Raw genomic sequence first — 18,278 nt, 5'->3', positions numbered from 1 at the left:
AAAATTTCAAAATTTTTAACTAGACTATTTAGAAAATTTTCGGGTATGCAGTTTTGTAGCCCATTCAATTTTAGTATAATAAAGTGCATTATATATTAATTATATTATATTATTAATGCACTAAAACTGAATGTGCTACAAAACTGCGTACCAGAAAATTTTCTAAATATTCTAATTCAAAATTTTGATGACAATTTTTTGAAGTTTGATTAATTTTGTTGCAATTTGTGCAAGCTTTGCAGCTTTTGTTATTGTGGTTTCTGTTATAGATCGAATTATATTTTAAATGAAAATTATTAAAAATAAACAAATAAACATAATTTGCAAGCAATATCGTTTTGAATTTCGTTGCTAATTAGTTGAACGTATCTGTACATATATCAGATAAAACATAAATAAAAGTTGCAAAGCTTGCACAAAGTTCACAACAACTAATCTGATATATGTAGATCGACCCATATGTAAAATGAAAATTACTAACAATAAATAAATAAAGATAAGTTGCCACAGCATCATTTTGAATTTTACTGCTATTATTTTTAGCGCAACTGTACATATGTACGTTCTTTTCGAACCAATTTTGTTTTATAAATACGCTTACATTTTAAACTTGCAAATATACGTTAAGCTCTTATGGCAAAATTCAGTAAATAACTTAAGTTTGTACTTTCTTTTCTTATAATTATATTAAGGATTCAGTCCAAAGTGTGAATAAGGCGTTATATTAATTATTCAGTTCAGAAATTAATTACTGATTATTTGCTGTTGCTGCATTTTTAAAGTGGCGCTTTTTTTGAACCCTGAAAGCACGGCGCAATTGCTCTTCTGGATTAGTAACACCTGGTAATTGCGAAATGGCATCTAATTAAAGATACAAACGTTAGTTAATTTAAAGTTACAAAATATTATTTTCACATAACCACATGTGTATCTGTAGGCCATTGGACAAATCACTTTCAACGTTTTTTTAACTTCAGCAGTAAATAAATTATTTTTAGTTATATTGCATAACTCAGAAAAACCCGAGTCAAGTTTAGTTTGTGAAACATCCCAAGATACACATGTAGGTAGATATGTGTGCACGTATGTATGTCTGTATACCTAAAAGCGCAGCATAAAATTTTTTAAAAGACTTCAGGCTTTGTTTTCCATGTGTACCGTCTATGTTATATCGTAACGGGTGATTTTTTAAGAGCTTGATACCTTTTTTTTTAAAAAAAACGCATAAAATTTGCAAAATCTCATCGGTTCTTTATTTGAAACGTTAGATTGGTCCATGACATTTACTTTTTGAAGATAATTTCATTTAAATGTTGACCGCGGCTGCGTCTTAGGTGGTCCATTCGGAAAGTCCAATTTTGGGCAACTTTTTCGAGCATTTCGGCCGGAATAGCCCGAATTTCTTCGGAAATGTTGTCTTCCAAAGCTGGAATAGTTGCTGGCTTATTTCTGTAGACTTTAGACTTGACGTAGCCCCACAAAAAATAGTCTAAAGGCGTCAAATCGCATGATCTTGGTGGCCAACTTACCGGTCCATTTCTTGAGATGAATTGTTCTCCGAAGTTTTCCCTCAAAATGGCCATAGAATCGCGAGCTGTGTGGCATGTAGCGCCATCTTGTTGAAACCACATGTCAACCAAGTTCAGTTCTTCCATTTTTGGCAACAAAAAGTTTGTTAGCATCGAACGATAGCGATCGCCATTCACCGTAACGTTGCGTCCAACAGCATCTTTGAAAAAATACGGTCCAATGATTCCACCAGCGTACAAACCACACCAAACGTGCATTTTTCGGGATGCATGGGCAGTTCTTGAACGGCTTCTGGTTGCTCTTCACTCCAAATGCGGCAATTTTGCTTATTTACGAAGCCATTCAACCAGAAATGAGCCTCATCGCTGAACAAAATTTGTCGATAAAAAAGCGGATTTTCTGCCAACTTTTCACACATTCAACACATTTCGAACCGAACACTGATTTTGGTAATAAAATTCAATGATTTGCAAGCGTTGCTCGTTAGTAAGTCTATTCATGATGAAATGTCAAAGCATACTGAGCATCTTTCTCTTTGACACCATGTCTGAAATCCCACGTGATCTGTCAAATACTAATGCATGAAAATCCTAACCTCAAAAAAATCACCCGTTATTATCATCGACTCGGCGAGAATGTTTCTGAAATTTTTATGGGCGGAATACTGAAAAAGTTTTCTCATCATGGAAACCTGTGAAATATAATTAATTTAAAGACTTCCATATCGCCAAGTTAAAATTTAATGGCGTTTTCTTTTCAACCGAAACATTTTGCACAAATACTTAGGAGAGGACAGTAAAAAGGCACCATTTTCTCTAGAAAAGAAAACACCATTAGTAAGATTCAATGCTTACGTAAATGTCTCGGTTGTCCTGAAATATTTTTTCATCTACGGCGGCTAAAGCTTCATCGGTACAAATTGGAAAGAGGTCGCCAATGGGCGCAGCAAGAGATTCCTGGCGAATTAGCTTGCTGATTAAAATTTTATGTTCTGCCAAAACTGTCATAAGAGCTTTGTTTTGTAAAAGGTGGTTTTCTAAAATGAAAAATAATGTAATTTTGTTTTTCTCCACAGGTATGTATGCATATTACTTTCGATTTGCTCCAACTTGTCTAACATAGATAATTTCAAGTTTTCTTCGCGTTCTGAAGAGAAATATAAAGAGTCAATAAATATACAAAATGGTAGATATATAAATATATAAATACTGAAGTAAATAGATATGCAAACAAATAAAAATACCTACGTACACTCCTCGTCATTTGACCTTATTTGACCCTTTTAGTCCTTAGTATTTCCGTTTGTTTATGCAATATTTACTTTTTTTTATAAAAATATAGCATAATGTGGCGAATACTGCGGCAACGCGAAGCGAACAACAAGAAAATGTCCGACGAAAGGCGTAGAATATTCGACAGCAAGAAATGTAAAGTGGAATACAGCGAACAGCGAGAGTATTAAAGAATGTGCGATAGATGGCACAACGTTCTAGAGTTGCCATGAGTTCGAGTGCAAGTATATAAGGCCGCTGCCACAGCGCACCAAAAAGTGCAGTTGTAAAACAGAGATCGATTGTGTTAGCGAGTTTTGCAAAGTATTGTAGTTGTCTTAACAAGTATTGTTAATTGTTGTTATTGCCGAAACAAGTATTTAAAAGTATTTGTTGTACAATAGAGTTAATTGTACTGTACTTTGGTCATATTGAGGGTTTGTTTAAAAATATTCTGCAAATCCGATTTTAAAATTTTATACGAATTTAAAAAATGTCAAGGAATGTCAACAAAGGGGTGCGCTAAACTAATGATCTGCAGTGGTTAACTTGATAATATTAAAAAAAAGTATTCGGTATGCAGGTTAGTACCCCATTCTATTCTGGTATAATAAAGTGCCAGTTTAAAGCGATCGTAAATAGCGTTGATTTTAGAAAATTTTGCTATATTTTTATTTAATTAATTCATTTAAAAATTAATGAATAATAAATAAACAAACGGAAAACTGAAAATACTAAGGAATAAAAGGGTCAAATGACGAGGAGTGTATATATATATATATATATTTTTTTTTTTGAGTATATACATACCTTTAATTTCATTAAATTGTTCTTGAAAATTAACGCATCTGGTGCACTCACTTGTGGGATTGGTAGCTGTAGTAAATATAACATAAATAAAAAAATGTTAATTGGGTTTCAAATGCATTTATTTTTGAAAATACTTACCTTGCGGAAGCAGATCGCTACGAACTTTTAACCTCTTAAACGACATTGCGATTTTATCCTTTTGTATATATTTCTGTTATTAAAAAAACGAATCTGCGAAAAGTGGTGTTAAATACTTGAATACTCAACAACAACCATGTAAGATTGGAAGCATGAGTAAGCGGCCATCGTGTGGCAGACCCAACAACTTAACATCTATATCATTAACGCTGAATATTTGTTCTTCATCTGATGGCTACAAAGGCAGACAAAAAACTTTCAACACAGTCAGGTTTCTTAGCGCCCAAGTAAATTCCTACAGGTAAAATAGGAGTATTTTCCAAATTAACAATCCTAAGCAAAATTGGCCAAATCTGTGTACGCGAACTTCTGTGTAGGGGGGTAAGCCGTCAATATTTACATCCAGAAGGATTGACTCGCGTATATCTCTAGCTCTAGCCAACTGTTCCAACAGTTTTTTGACCCCTATGTGACAGTAATGACCGGGAGGAACTATCTCAATTAAAGCACGTTGCCTGCAGCTTGCAAGAAGGCCCTCAGCGCTTTGAGGCACATCTAAATTTTCACTTTTTAATATTTTTAATAAATCATCGCAACACTTACGCGATGGTCTATTGTTAATGTACCACTCTTTTAATTTTGATCGCAAATTGTTCTCTTTATATATATTTGCACCTACTTCCGCAAGCTCCTCAGCTAATGGTTGCGCATCTATTGCTGACTGCGCACTTGGCTCTTCCACAGATTCTGTTACATTCCCACTACCTTCACCAGCACTTAACGTTTCGATATAAACGTCGGTCTGCCTTTTAATTAATCTTCTGATATTCCGCTTACTCATTTTATTAAAAATATTATTAAGTTTAATCACTTTTCACTTGTTTTCGCTTTCAATTATCTGCACGCTTTACTAGACATGTGCGCAAACAGCTGTTGCTGGAGAAAGCCGATTTTCGATAATTTTGTGCAGCTGCACATTTAATAATATTCAACTCCACTGTAATATCGATACGTTAATAAAATTGCTATAACTTTTCTAATTTCAAATGGATTTGAAAAGGACTTGGGTTTATTTTCTTTGATGTTTATTAAGCTGTAATATAGTAAGGAAACAAAGAGAAAACCTTTGTTCCCTGAGGTGAAGTTAACAGTAGAATCACGATGGGACTTGAAATTGCGATCGATTTCTCCAAAAATGTGCAAATAACTCTTAAGCTTATAATAGGACTGCAAAACATTATGTAACAGTGTAATAAGGAATTAGAAGGGTTTTAATCTTGGCGATCGGAAAAGTGGAACTGAAGGTTTTTGGAAAAAAGTGAAACCGGGAACCGATTTCGATAATTATTTTTTTTATCGGAAAGACAGTATACAGTATAGAAATGAATTTAAGAAGGATTTATTTCTGAACTGTCTTTATGAGAGTTGCCACGTGTTAAAAAACTCATATTAAACTTAATTCATCAGTTAATTGCAATATGTATCACAGTGCCAGGCAAAAGGGATTTAAAAATATTTAAATTTGAAAATTCGAATTCATTCACAAGTTAAATTAAATGTTAAAATATGAGTGCCTGTTTATAAATTTAATTTCAGTCTTGGCGTTTTAATGTATCCACTCCGATTTCATGTATGCGACATTTATGGGAAAGTGCCAATTGAAATACATGTGGTCGGTGAGCAGTGTTACTTCTTTAACAATTCTATGCCTAATAATATAGTTGAATATTTTTTATTGTTTCTCAGTATACACATATATACTGTACAGTATATACTATAAAAAAGCAAATTTTGTTTAGAAGAAAATACGAAATTCTATATTTTTCCCCCAAACGGGGATTAATTTCTTCCCGTTTTTCTTCTTATTCTACTGAGCTAAGGCAGTGTCAAATCGAGCTGTCACAACTGATACCACCTTGTATTAGCTTTGTTTCTTAACAGATAATTATCACAAATTATCACTAATTTCTGCTGGAAAGCGTTTCTTAACCTAAAAAAATAGCAGAAACTAGCAGCTCTCTCTCGTTCTTACGCTCTTCTTTTTTTGGCTCTCCTGCTAATTTCTGCTAGTAAAATTTTTACTAGCAGAAACTAGCAGCTGTCAAAATGGATAAACAAAAATTCGCGCCAAATATTTTCAATAGTCAAATACACCGATCAGCTGATTACTTGCTAGTTTCTGCTAGTTTTGCGTTTCTTTACTTTTTCGTAATTTCGCTCTCTGTGAGCTAAACTCTTTAAATTTTCTCATTCTTCTTCTTCCTGATAATTATCTGCTGGAAAAGAAAAGAAACAAAGCCATTATTGCATCATGATGTGAAAGCGCTATAACATTTAGTCCGTTCTTTTGCTCGCCCGCGGGTGCCCGAAAGTGCCCAATTTGTGTCTCTTTGGTTGGTTCTCGGGCTGTTGAGAACCACTTTGAGAGAGTAATTTTTGCCTCTCACTAGCCCGAAGTCGGACTATTTTTCCGGGCGAGTTTGTGAAAACTGCCGGAGTAAGAATTTAAAACATTCAAATTTTAACCAATAAATATGTGCATATATATTTAGCTGTTTTTCTTTGATTCATAATTGAGAAAACATTAAGTGAACTATGAAATTAAAGTTATTGTGTTCGCTGCTGCTCAAATCTTAAACTTGTAATTTTTTGCGATTTGACGTTTAGTTTCGCGCATGAAAGTGGGTTTTTGTGTTCCCGTGGTTTTGGACGGTTTATGTACTTTTGTGAGAGCATTCCGTACTTATGCCCATTTGCCCGAAACTAGCCCGAAAATGTAAAAAACAAACCTATTGATGACAACGCAACAAGCAGCACATGCGTTTGAACCGTCCAGCTCTGCATCCCTTTTGCAGTAGTTCAGAGACAGTTCTGAAATTTGTAGGGCGGAACTAGCGCTTTGCCAGACTGTCCCTAAATTTTGCTGCAGGGTACGTATGAATTGATCACCACTTTCACGGTCGATTACCCCACTGTGCGTCATATGCGAACATATAAATAATGCGTTTATTGGAAATTTTGTCCTCTACAACTTTGCCAGTTAAATGCGCCACTTATTTCAAACGTAAATTGCTCAAAATTCGAAAAAAACCGCGCCCCTTACTTAATTTTGGGCATTTTTTAATATTATTAGCAATAAATAATTGTTAAAAAAAATTATAGGCACGATTTCTCTACAAATTTGTTTACCTTTTTTTCGCGAGAAGTGCAGAATTCGCGCGAAAATCGTAAAAAACATAAAATCCAAGATGGAGGACACTTACCATATCGCAATTGGGGGAAAAATTTTCATTTGGTGTTCGCCTAAACAGGAGACACCAAACTGCGTCAAAATTTCTTCCTGGAATTTTTTCGTTGAAAAAATCTAATGCAAAATTCGCGCGCAAATTGTAAAAAACATAAAATCCAAGATGACGGATACTTCCCATATCGCAATCGGGGCCAAATTTTCATTTTGTGTTCACCTAAACAGGAGACACCTAACTGCATAAAAAAATTTCTTCCCAGAATTTTTTCGTTCAAAAAATTTTAAGTGATCGGGCTAGTAGTACTATTTTGTTGACACGAAAGTGTTATATACTTATATATATAGATGAATGCAGGGTCCTTCCATGTAAAAAAGGAAAACGACATACATTTTAAAAATGCATTAATTATCCCTGTTTCAGTAGTAACCTACTACTTCATTATTCTACGTCCCACCCATCACAATGAAGTCCTTTTTTTTTTTTTTATTTTAGAAAAGGCGTAAATTTTTACCCAGCCTTACATATTTTATAGAGTTAACATATTTCACAAAAATATGGTGGGAACACTGCAAATGGAAGTGAAAGAGGAATAACTCACATTTGATTTTCATATTTATACTACAGTATGTGCAATAGTAAGGAATTAAGGACATTTTTGAAGATTTTTGTCTAGATCACAAATATTGAAATTACTTAAATAAAAACCTCGTTTTAGAAACTGCCAAAATTGCATTATGTATGTACCACGATTTCATTAATGCGACACTTTTCATTTGGTTTTCATAAATTTAAAAGATACTTTGAATTAAGTATGCAATGCCTTCCTGCAATTTAAGAGCTTATAATTTCGTTTAACTGTTTCTATAAAGCCTTGAATTTTTCGATGGTCACCCAGAAATTAGATGGGGGCACATTCCCTATATTATATATATATATATTTTCATTGGTTTATATTTTTTACGTTGCTGGTCCCAAGACCTGGGATGGTTCTTCAACTGAATACACGTTTATACAGCGAGCCGCCAGCTTGCAGCCGCATCTACTGCTGAACAGACGCTGCTGAACTTTGTGAGTCCTTAATCCGAATTAGTCGGAGTGGCCCCAACGAAGTTTCCACTCATACATGTGCATACACAGCACACCGACTATACCCTATTGCACTCTTTGTTATGAGGTATGTTGTACACAATCACATAAATAGAAAAGTTGATATAAAACTATTCGTCCATTTAAACTTTTACTGCACATGTTTTTTTTACGAGGAGGAAGCATCCAAAGCCTAACCCCGTCAGTGTGAGACTTTAACCCAAACTAAACCTCCTACTGGTACCACCGTCAAGGATTTCGTCGGGATAATAACACTGCGTGACCGATAAAGTTATAGATCTAATGATGCACAAAAAATATGCATACTTAGAATTTTTAATACCCACTCACAATCTGGACTTAAGTTATAAAAGCGCTTTTTTCGTAGTTTGAGCCTAATTGTGCGTAACTTAATTTCTGTTTATGCGATGAAAAATATATACAGTGCGTACACGGTAACCGCAACCCTCAATACGTGCGATTCCTTGATTAATGCAAGTCTCTAAAACAAAATATTCGGGGGAAATTATGTATCAAATACAATAACAAGAGATAGCAAAAAAAAATGAAGTGAGTGTGATGAGAGGAATGAGAGAAATATGTAGCAATTCCAACAACAAAACAACTAGCACAAGGTCGCATTTATTTTGCTATGCTATTTTGCAAAATATATACATAAGTTTCGACGTTGCATATTTTGCAGCGATAGGAAACGTTGTTTCCCATGTATTTTGTTGTTGTGTGTTTACAAGTTATGCAATCCATGCAATCCGTGCTACGAGCAATGGTATTGCAAGATTTGGAGAATACCCCTATTGTGATCTTTATAAGTGCAACTTCAAAACAATTTTACCTCAATACCTGCAACTTTCTTTGTTTATGCATGCCACGCACACAAAATTTGAACTTATTGCATTTCTTTGATTAACCAGTATTCTGGAAAAACTACAAAGTGGTGTTTCAGTTAAAGCGATGTGTGATGAGCAGGACCGAAGAAAATAAGCAGGAAAAAAGCAAACTAAAGCGCTTAGATAAACATTAACACATTAGTAAATAGGCTCGAAAAACAACCAAAAATCTAAGTACAGTTTAATGTTTTGTTTTTTATTCAGTTTATTTCAAGGACTGGACGGAATTCGATATTTTCATATTTCCAGTAGTGTTAATACATCGATTTAGTGTCACTTTTTTACTATGTATTATTAAAAATAATGCGGATTATATTACACTAAGATATGAATCCTTAATTTCTTTTCAAGACTGAATTTAATTGTTTTCAAATATTTGTTATCCTCCATTTGAATTAATTATTTTTAATCTCTTTGGAGGATGGTTCCGTGCGCAGAAGTGGAAAACTTTTGACTGCCATTCACCTGGGAGTGGCCAGAAGCGATTCTTGTGCGTACGGTTCAAATCGCAGCTCACAACGTCCGGATATTTATATCCACGTATCCTCTGGGTAGCAACCAAACACCCGTTTGGGAGCGAGCTAAAGTGAGAAGGCGTAAAACTTCGCGTGCGCTGGGTTTGGGTCCCGCCACGTTAAAACCCCGCCCAATGAAAAATTCCAACAAGCCTCGGATGAGACCCCCTTTTTCTGATGACGACCACGGCAAACGTATAAAGGACTATGATTTAAGGGTATGCACCTGGAATATCCGGACCCTTAATGGGGAAGGTGCCTCTGCCCGGCTGGTTGATGTCCTCGGGAAGACAAAGGCTGACATCACCGCCATCCAAGAAATGCGATGGACGGGGCAAGGTAAAGTAAGCGTGAAGCCTTGCGACGTCTACTACAGTTGCCACGTAAAGGAGCGCAAATTCGGTGTTGGATTCGTGGTAGGAGATAGACTCCGTCGCCGAGTACTGGCGTTCACCCCGGTGGACGAACGTCTAGCCACAATCCGCATCAAAGCTAGATTCTTCAACATCTCGCTCATCTGCGCCCATGCCCCGACGGAAGAGAAGGATGAGGCGTCCAAGGATCTCTTCTATGAGCGCTTGGAACGTACATATGAGCGCTGCCCCCGGCACGATGTCAAAATCGTGCTTGGCGATTTTAATGCCAAGGTGGGCAAGGAAGGGATCTTTGGCGCCACTGTCGGAAAATTCAGCCTCCACGACGAAACGTCCGATAACGGACTGAGGCTGATCGACTTCGCCGGGGCCCGAAATATGGTAATATGTAGTACTAGGTTCCAGCATAAGAACATCCACCAAGCTACATGGCTGTCTCCGGATCGAAAAACGAGAAACCAAATCGATCATGTTGTGATAGACGGAAGGCATGCTTCAAGCGTTTTGGACGTACGTACACTCCGAGGGCCAAACATCGACTCGGACCACTATCTTGTTGTAGCCAAGATACGCACCCGCCTCTGTGCAGCAAAAAATGTGCGCCCAACAATGCAAGGAAAGCTTAACGTCGAAAAGCTGCAATCACAACAGACGGCCAATTTATTCGCCACTCGACTCACACACCTGCTCTCTGAGAGCACTCTTCAACAATCCGACGTACGCGAGCAGTGGAACCACATTTCCCGATCATTAAGTACCGCCGCCGAAGAAGTAGTTGGATTTCAGCGAGCCCGAAAGAACAACTGGTACGATGAGGAATGTCAAGAAGCCGCAGAGAAAAAAGATGCCGCCTACAGGGCCACGCTGCGATCGGGCGCAACGCGAGCCATGTGGGACCGTTATAGGGAACTGAAGAAGGAAGCGAGACGTATTTGCCGCAATAAGAAGAGAGAGGCCGAAATACGTGAGTGCGAAGAGCTTGAGATGCTGGCCGACAGGAAGAACGCCCGAAAATTCTACCAGAGGGTTAGGCGACTTACGGAAGGTTTCAAGACCGGGGCGAACTCCTGTAAGAACAACAATGGCGACCTAGTGACCGATGTCCAGAATATACTTAAATTGTGGATGGAACACTTTTATAACCTACTGAATGGTAGCAGCGCTGAAAGTAGTGAGGAAGACGAACCCGAGTCCCCAGTCGATGATGATGGAGTAGCTGTCCCACCGCCTGACTATGACGAGGTACGAATAGCGATTACGCGGCTGAAAAACAACAAAGCTGCTGGAGCTGACGGCCTGCCAGCCGAGCTATTCAAGTACGGCGGCGAGGAGCTGATGAGGTGCATGCATCAGCTCGTATGCAGAATATGGTCAGATGAACGCATGCCCGACGACTGGAATTTAAGTGTGCTCTGCCCAATCCACAAGAAAGGCGACCCCGCCATACGCGCCAACTACCGCGGAATTAGCCTTCTAAGCATAGGTTACAAGGTCTTATCGAGCGTATTGTGCGAAAGACTGAAGCCCACCCTCAACGAGCTGATTGGACCTTATCAGTGTGGCTTTAGGCCTGGAAAATCCACCATAGATCAGGTATTCACAATACGCCAAATCTTGGAAAAGACCCGCGAGAATAGGATCGACACACACCATCTATTTGTCGATTTCAAAGCCGCTTTCGACAGCACGAAGAGAAGTTGCCTTTATGCCGCGATGTCTGAATTTGGTATCCCCGCGAAACTAATACGGCTGTGTAAAATGACGTTGAGCAATACCACCAGCTCCGTCAGAATAGGGAAGGACCTCTCCGAGCCGTTTGATACCAAACGAGGTTTCAGACAAGGGGACCCCCTTTCGTGTGATTTCTTTAATCTTATGTTGGAGAAGATAATAAGAGCCGCAGAACTGAACCGCTCAGGCACAATACTTTATAAGAGCGTACAATTGCTGGCGTATGCCGACGACATCGATATTATCGGTAAAAACAAGGGCTACGTCTGTTCTGCCTTCTCGGGATTGGATAGAGAAGCAAAGCGAATGGGTCTGGTGGTGAACGAGGACAAAACGAAGTATCTCCTGTCAGCACACAAACAGTCAGAGCATACGCGTCTTGGCACCCACGTCACTGTTGACAGTTACAAGTTTGAAAAAGTAGACGACTTCGTTTATTTGGGAACCAGCATTAACACCAATAATAATGTCAGCCTTGAAATCCAACGGAGAATCACTCTTGCCAACAAGTGCTACTTTGGGCTGAGTAGGCAATTGAGAAGTAAAGTCCTCTCTCGTCGTACAAAGATCACACTCTATAAGTCACTCATCATGCCTGTGCTGGTGTATGGCGCGGAAGCATGGACAATGAAAGCATCTGATGAGGCGGCTCTTGGAGTTTTCGAGAGAAAGATTCTGCGAAAGATTTACGGACCTTTACGCGTTGGTGATGGCGAATATCGCAGACGATTTAACGATGAGCTGTATGAGCTTTACAACGATATAGACATAGTGCAGCGAATTAAAATTCAGCGGCTCCGCTGGCTTGGCCATGTCGTTCGGATGGACAGAAACGCTCCTGCTCTGAAAATATTCAACGCGGGCCGCGATGCTGGGAACAGAGGAAGAGGAAGGCCTCCTCTGCGTTGGAAAGACCAGGTGGAGAAGGACTTGGCTTCACTTGGCATTTTCAATTGGCGTCAGTTAGCACAGAAGAGAAATGACTGGCGTGCTGTTTTGGACTCGGCCAAAATCGCTGAGGCGGTTACAGCGCCAAATAAGAAGAAGAAGAAGAATCTCTTCAGTAACACCAATGCTTTCCCGTAGAGACAAATCTTTGGTTTTAAATTTTTGTATCTAAGCAGAACGGGAATTAAAAAAATCATAGTTAAAAAAACTGAAACCTCGCTATTATAATTTCCATTCGTACTGTCATTAGGTATGTAGCTTGAGAAAAGAAATCGCTGCATCTTTTAGGCGCATCCATCTATATCTATATCTATACTAGTCTATACTAATTATATAAAGAGATGTCCCTTTTTTTGTAACAGGTAATCTCGCGAACGGCTGGTCCGATTTTCATGAAATTTTGTACATAAATAGCTTTCAGTAACCACCATGCTTAAAATTTGGTACGTAAGTAGCCTTTTCATATATTGGCATATATGATCCATTTTTTCCTGGAATGGACCAGGGACCGATCTATTCGAAACAATCTTATTATGGTCCGATTTGCTTAAAATTTGGTTCGTAAGTAGCCTTTTAGCATATACTAGCAGACCCGGCGAACTTCGTCCCGCCCAAAATTTTTATATATTTTATTGAGACTTTTTGGTCCAACATTTTCACCAACAATTCACATTTACGATTTTCATTGGCACATTCGTCTGCTAAGATTATGGTTTGGTCGTCATTTGCCGCTTTAAATAACCTAAGGAAAGTGTTATATCCGTGAAGAAGTTCTTGAAATTCTCCAGTTGTGCGGCATTTCATAGCACGGTTATTCGCAAAGCGAAATACATTTTTTCCTCTTCACTCCCTTGCGGCAACAATGAGCCGGTTTTATAGAGAATGTCCTAGAAGCTTTACAGTGTAGTTGGTGGCAATTTCAAAATGGGCGCGGATCAATGTTCTACAGAAATGCAATATACTTATTTCAGATAAAATACCTTAAAAGTTTGAACATATAATAATATTGAAAAATCACATCCATTGGGCCAATCGCAACGCAGGAGCGAACAAACAGTTTAAATACCGCAGTAGAACAGTATCCAAAAATTGTATTGGTACGTTTTGGAAGCCAGTCTCTTTTACATACCCGAAAGACAACTAAAATTCTTTGCTTGAACGAGCCATGTTTGCATGGTGTATGGCGAAATGGGAAAAGTAGGATTAAAGAATATTTGACAAGCCGCTTGTGTGGTGTATTTCGTTCTTTATAAAACTTTGGAAAGCTTTTTGTTCAAAAATTTGCAGAGCGATTTAATAACTCTGTTGTGTAAAAGATGGTTGCATTTTTTATCTGCTAATATATCGGGAGAAAATTCGTCAAAAATTACTCAAAAAATTCGCTTTGAGGAATTACTGACAAGTGGTCACACTGATGGTTAGGTTAGGTTGGGTTAGGTTTGGTTAGGTTAGGTAAGGTGGCAGCTCCGTGTAACGGGAGCTCACTTAGACAATATAAGATTGTCCTTTGTGATACCACAATTTATGATCTCAATGGCCCAGAGCTCCTCGGGGCTATTTAGAAAGTGAGAGCCAAAGTACTGCAACCTTAGCCTCGCAAACGCTGGGCACCTAAGAAGGTAGTGTTGAGGTAATTCTACCTCGTCCTCTTTCAGGCAACTGCGACATAAGGGGTCCGGTAGAATGTTCAGCCTTACTGCGTGAATACCGATAGGACTGTGACCCGTTAAAAAATTCACACCAGAAGTGAGAGCTGTGGATTTGTGAGTGCGAGGCCAAAATGACTTTGCGATCGCGCATGTCGTGGTATTCGCCCAGCGTTCGCTGATCTGACATGAGGGCCATCTATCCAAGATTGTAGCGCAAGTGATCAATTGCACCCCCCGCCGCTCTTTATCCGGTGATAACGTTTCATGGCTTTCTTCCCTGGCCAGCTTGTCAGCCACGCAGTTCTCCCCAGTGTCGCAGGCGGATATTAGCCAGTGTTCTCCAGCCTCTCGTTCCAGCCTGATTGTCGCTATATCCTCATTGCTAAAATTATGCAAAATAAAAGCTTTTAGTTCACCTCTGATAAGCATGCAGGCCCTAGTTCTACCTACATTGTTCGCCACTATCAGCCTGTCGTTATTTGTTCTGATTCCGGAGATACCGTTACTGCTTAGCCACGGCTCCTGTATCAGAACCACGTTAGCCCCACCTTGCTCAAGTTGGAGCAAAAGATTGGCGAATGCCGCCTTGGAATGTTGGAGATTAATCTGCAGAATTTTTATACTCCAGAATATCCTCCATGACACCAAACTCGGTGCAAACATTGCTTAGGGCCCCACTAAGAAACTCGTTGAAAATTTTTTAAATCAGACAAGAACCACACCCACCTCCCATATAACGGCAATTCACAGAAATACGAAAACTGCGATAAATTAGTAAATATTTAAGCTAATTTACTCAAAATCGATATATGCAATGAGCTCCTAGCAGAAAATGATATTTAGGGAAAGTTTTCGAAAATGGGCGTGGCACCGCCCACTTACGCCTACATATGTGCATCTCGGTACCCGGTTTATCAATTTCTACCAAACTCGGCACATTTAGAAAACGTGGCGCAAAAGAGCAATGTATAGAACATTTTTGAATTTGGATCAAAATTACTGCTACTTACCATATAACGGTAAATTTCAGAAATACGAAAACTCCGATCTTTCAATAACTAAAGATGCCAACTTACAACAATCTTTTAACAAGACACAAGATTATTGATTTTTGTTAAATGGTCATGGCACCACCCACTTATGACTACAGAAGTATATATCGATAACCGACTTACCGATTTCCACCAAACTTGGTACAATTATTTCAATATATCATAGCGTATTATTGAAATTGTTTGACATCGGGAAAATACTCTTCCTTATCATACAGTTTACTGAAAGGTAAAAAAACGATATTTAATACATGCGCCGGGTATATAAAGTCGGTTTCGCTGTATAAACTTCTTTACTTCTTTTGTATTTTATTTGTTTTTGTGTTTATTTATTTTTTATATCTTAGGTATTTGAGCCTGATATAAAATATCAGAGGGGTCGCAAACGCGAGACACCCTATCTGGGGGAGTTCTACGATAAACAGCAGAGGTCAGTCTCTCTTATACTGTATATCAAAGACTAACCTGAGTATATGCAATAAAGGAGAGAGTCCGACCTTTATATTTCCCAGCTCCGAAAGATTTTCGGGATTGGAAAAGGTACCGGACTTAACTCTAGCAACAGATGGCATTGCCGCCGATGACTGGAGAGTATCCAGTGAAACATCCATGTCGGATCATTGTTGGATACTCTTCAGCACTCGCGGAAAACCCACTACCTCTTCTCTATTTCGGAATCCGAGAAGAATTATATGGCTTAAATTTATCAGGCTAGCGTCAGGTAACCTAGACAAAAGAGATTATAATATCTGTAGAACTAGACAACACGGTAGATAAGCTGGAAAAAACTCTAGCCGTAGCTTTTAAAAAATCCACACCAGTAAGTGTCCTTAAGAACGGGGGAGCTTGGGGAGCACAGGTGAAATCTCAGAAAAATCTGTAACGAGTGCTACAGAACAGAACTGTGGCAACCATACAAAGATGAATTAAGGCAGTACAAAAAATTAGTAAAGAAAGATAAAAAGGACTTCTCATTTTCGTTGTTGGTGTTTCCGACAGGAAAGAGTGTGATGTAATGTGGAACGATTTTCCGTCATCCCTTTTCAAATTTGGTTGGGAGACAAACCGGCTTCGGCGTTGAGCCATCTTCAGAGTCATTTTTCGATCTGAATAGTTTCTGTTTGTTTGTCACTATTTATAGCCGTGTTAAATCGTCGTTGGTTCATAGTTAGGTACGTCTCAGCGGATTATATTCTTTCGTTCAACCAGTAGTTTCAGTTCTGTGTGTACATCCTCAGGTAGAAATTAGCAGCTCACCTCTTTTTTGATTAATTGTTGCATGGATTCGCAGGTAGGTAAAAATCAGTTATTTTCTTTCTCTTTGTTTCTGTAGTTTGGACCTGCATTTCCAGCCCAAGCCTTCTTTCTTGACATATACGGGCAAAACGTCATATAAATTGGCTAAGGTATTCCAAAAGTATAACATTGATACAGCAGTCTCAACAAAGGTGCAGTGAAATTAGTAGCATATGTAGATGATGTAGTGGTGGCGGTACCAGGTCTCTTCCCCTCAACGATTAGTGAAATCCTAGAGGGAGCTTTGCTACGGCTAAACACTTGGGCCACAAAATTGGACTGGGTGTCGACACTAGCAAGACGGAACTGATGCTGTTCAGCAATGAAACAAAAATAACACAATTCAGCCTTCCCTCCCTTAATGGAACGACTCTCACATTGTCTTCCGAGGCTAAATACTTGGTTGTCGTATTAGATACCAAACTGAGCTGGAAGACAAATACAGAGAGGCGGGTTGAGAGAGGTTACACAGCTTATTATACATGTAAAAGAATATTCAGTAGGAACCGGGGATTAAAGCCAAAGCTTGTCCTCTGGATGTACACGGCTATCATACGATCAATACTAGCGTATGCGGCGTTAGTTTGGTGGCCAGCACTAGATAAACAATACAACGTCAGGAAATTAGGCAGTACACAAAGAGCAGCTTGTGCAGGTGCTACAGGAGCAATTAAGTCGTGTCCATCTGCTGCGCTTAATGTGATCCTGCATCAGCTGCCCATAGAACTCCATATCCACGAAACTGCCGCGTCTGCGGCAGTCAGACTCAAAAAGTCAGGCTGCAGGTGGGCGCTGCAGCATGGCCATAGTGGTATTCTTGACAAGCTTATCGAATCAGGGAAATAATCAGATTGTATAGATTCAGGAAAAGCTTCCAGGTGAAGTTTCCTTCATGACTGGATCGGAGCAGGGGCAGGATAGTTGAGGAGAATTCCACTGAAATCTATACTGAGGGGTCCATAATGGACTGCGGTGTGGGTGCGGGGGTGTTCTCTGAAGCGCTGAATGTCTGTCTCTAGTTTCGACTACCTAACTTTGCTAGCAGTACTGGGCATCGAAAGGGCCTGTAAAGCAATAGAGAGGAACTGCGTAGGTGTACGAAAAGCATACATTTTCTCAGATAGCCAAGCGGCACTGCTGGCACTTGCGTCACCAGTAACAAAATCCAAAACAGACAGAGATTGCAAATGTGCGTTAAGCTCGGTGGCCGAGTTAATAGACATCACTCTCATCTGGGTTCCCGACCATAAGAACATACACGGAAATAAGAGAGGGCTGACGAGTTGGCTAAGGCCGGATCATCTTTGGATGAATCCGAAGCAGAGACTATCAATTGTTCACTCGGACTCATCAAAAGGGAACTGTATCTGCATTTCACACGTATGGCTGATACACGTTGGAACAACCTTCAAACATGCAAAACTGCGAGTAACATATGGCCGCCTTATGACAAGCCAAAGACAGAAGAACTTCTCAAGGGGTCGAGGAAAGATATCGTCAAATTAATAGCCACGATAACGGGACATTGGCCCATTGGTGAACACACAGTTAAATGGGCCTTCGTATAACCCTGGGCGCCGTAGCTGTAATCTAGAGAGAAGTAAAGAAACGGTCCTTCACTCTCTTTGCGAGTGCCCAGCATTGGCACAAATAAGGCAGAACAAACTCGGGAGTTTTTCCATCCAAAATCTTTGGAAAATTTCCAAATTCTCCATTACTAAC

At 39.1% G+C, this 18,278-nt stretch overlaps 1 long non-coding RNA gene across 1 annotated transcript; it reads right to left on the bottom strand.

Moving 5' to 3' along the window:
• Positions 1-434: 434 nt before the first annotated feature.
• Positions 435-1,176, bottom strand: LOC118739825. The gene is made up of 2 exons (XR_004993060.1): positions 1,102-1,176; positions 435-861 (listed from the first exon to the last, which is right to left on the bottom strand). It is a non-coding gene; the product is annotated as an uncharacterized LOC118739825 (long non-coding RNA).
• Between the last annotated feature and the right edge of the window lie 17,102 nt (positions 1,177-18,278).

This window comes from Rhagoletis pomonella, unplaced genomic scaffold, assembly GCF_013731165.1.
Source record: "Rhagoletis pomonella isolate Grant_MI unplaced genomic scaffold, Rhpom_1.0 Rhpom_scaffold_00005, whole genome shotgun sequence".
Lineage (NCBI taxonomy): Eukaryota > Metazoa > Arthropoda > Insecta > Diptera > Tephritidae > Rhagoletis > Rhagoletis pomonella.
This window is presented reverse-complemented; position numbering and strand designations above follow the sequence as displayed.